Source organism: Gossypium hirsutum, chromosome D12, assembly GCF_007990345.1.
Source record: "Gossypium hirsutum isolate 1008001.06 chromosome D12, Gossypium_hirsutum_v2.1, whole genome shotgun sequence".
NCBI lineage: Eukaryota > Viridiplantae > Streptophyta > Magnoliopsida > Malvales > Malvaceae > Gossypium > Gossypium hirsutum.
The window spans coordinates 33549216-33551520 of record NC_053448.1 but is presented as its reverse complement, the minus strand read 5'-3'; the positions used below and the strand labels follow the sequence as shown (position 1 = coordinate 33551520).

The following is a 2305-nucleotide window of genomic DNA, read 5'->3' as shown; positions in this document are numbered from 1 at the left end:
AACGAATCAGTTCACCCTCGGCATTCTATCTAGCAATAGTGTTTCAATTCCCAGTACCTTGATTATTCCAACCAAAGTTTGGGTGTTGTTTCCACCCAGGATTATAAGTGTTGGAATAGGGATTATTATTTTTGTTGAAGTTACACATGTAGTAAACAGATGTTGGGTTTGATGGATATTTATCAAACACGTAGTCTTCACCATAATAAACAGAAGATGACTCGATTGATTTCTTCTCTTGAACCACAGTTGGTGTCTACATTTTCTTGATCATATTAGCTAGAGAAGATACCTAGGCCGTCAGTAAAGTGATTGCATCAAGCTCAATGATGCCAACAACTCTCTTGCCAGTCCCAACTCATCTAGTAGGATACTGATAGTCATTGTTTGCAATCCTTTCTAAAATCTCGTATACTTCATTGTAAGATTTATCCAACAAAGTACCATTGGAAGATGCATTGACTACCATCCTTGCATGTGCATTCAACCCATTATAAAACATCACCATCTGAGTCCAGTGCTGGAAACCATGCATAGGACATTTCTTAAGCAATTCCTTAAATCTTTCCCATACTTCGTACAGTGTTTCATCCTATAATTGTCAAAAAAATATTATGTCATTTTTTAGCTTGGCATTCATGTTTGGCGGATTATACCATAGCAAAAAAATTTGGAAAATGTTATTTCATGATGCCACTGTTCCCAACGGCAAAGCATTAAGCCACACTCTTGGACGATCTCTCAAGGAATATGGGATAGTTTGAGCTGCAATGCATCTTTAAGAACTCCCTATTGTCAAAACGATTCATAGACTTCTAGAAAAAAGTCTCAAATGTAGTCTCGAATCTTCAGTTGGAAACCCATTGAACTGTCCAACTGTTTGTAGCATCTGAAACACTACCGGTTTCAACTCAAAATGCTAAGCTTGTATGTGCGGTCTGACTACCCCTGGATTCAGGTCAACCAAAATTGGAACTACATGCTCTCAAATTGGCTTGTCTCGATCATCTATCACATGATGAATATGAAGATTAACATCAATACATTAAGATGTAATTGATCATTCAAAATAGGATTGTTCCCGTCCCTAACCATATTATGTAATTCTCTTCTCCTTTACAAAGTTATCTCGATCTCTAGGTTAAAAGGATACTCTTCGTTAATAGGAATGCCTCCACTCATGCACTGATGGCAAACCTGTAGAAATTAAGTAACAACTAAGTTAGATAAAACTAATGAAACCAAATAAAAATAACAAAACCAAATTTCACCAATTGCCAATCCCTAGTTATTTTTATTTTGTTTCATTAGTTTTATCTAATGATATGCAAGTCGTGCAAGTATACACGTCAAACAAGTAATAAAGTGATGAGTGAGATCATCTCTACAGGGATTAGATAGTTATAATTTAGTTGACTTATTATAATTAAGTTTGATTTAAAGAAAAATAATAATAAGAATGCAATGGAAAAATGAGAGAATGATGATGTATAAAATGTGTAAAACAAAACAACTAAATGAAACAAGAATGCCACGGTAAAATTACTACGAAAAAGGGTTGAGGAAATACGATGTTGATTAGGACAGTTGGGATTTCTACTGAATCTACCTTCATTAACTATTAATACCACAAAATAGTCATGAATACTCTCCTACTCGATAGGTTTCTACAATAGTCTGCTTCTCTTAAGAGCAAGACCTTGCATACCTCCCCTAGGGCACTATATCTCTATAGGCTTTGAGTCCGGCTACAACTAATATTTTCTACCTTCTTTCGTATGAGGCAAGGTTCTATGTCTAGAGGATGCTATAAATAAGTGATTAATCTTTCACTCAAATTATCCAACTTCTATCCAGTTAACCTAACCCTATCAAAATTAAGTTGTTTTGGTAAAGCTGTCGGGCATTCGTCAATGTACAACCTGCATATAACATGAAATATCATTGAATAAAATAGTATAAGAAACCAAACTTAAACTTTAAACATTACTAGAAATAATGGTTTCATCAAAGTAATCCCAAGCCTAAGAGATTTAGCTCATCGTTGGGAAAATCAAGTTTGAGTTTAATACGATAACCAACATCATCAATAACAAATAAGCTTTAAAAGAAGCACAATAAGAAACAAATGAGGAAATATGAGATGACTGCTTTCGCCTATCCAGCTCTTAACACAAGTAGCACAATGTCTTGCAGCTGCCAAAGATGATTGCAGTTGTTTCTCTACTTCTTATATTACCCTCGGTCTTGGCCCCTACCCATTACTCTCAATTTTATCCAAGGCTATTCACCCTAATTGGGGTTC

General features: G+C 35.2%; 1 non-coding gene across 1 annotated transcript; it reads left to right on the top strand.

Annotated features, from left to right (window-relative positions):
- Positions 1 to 524: 524 nt before the first annotated feature.
- LOC121224764 (small nucleolar RNA R71) lies at positions 525 to 631 on the top strand. The gene has a single exon (XR_005922509.1). It is a non-coding gene; the product is annotated as a small nucleolar RNA R71 (small nucleolar RNA).
- The last annotated feature ends 1674 nt before the right edge of the window (positions 632 to 2305 follow it).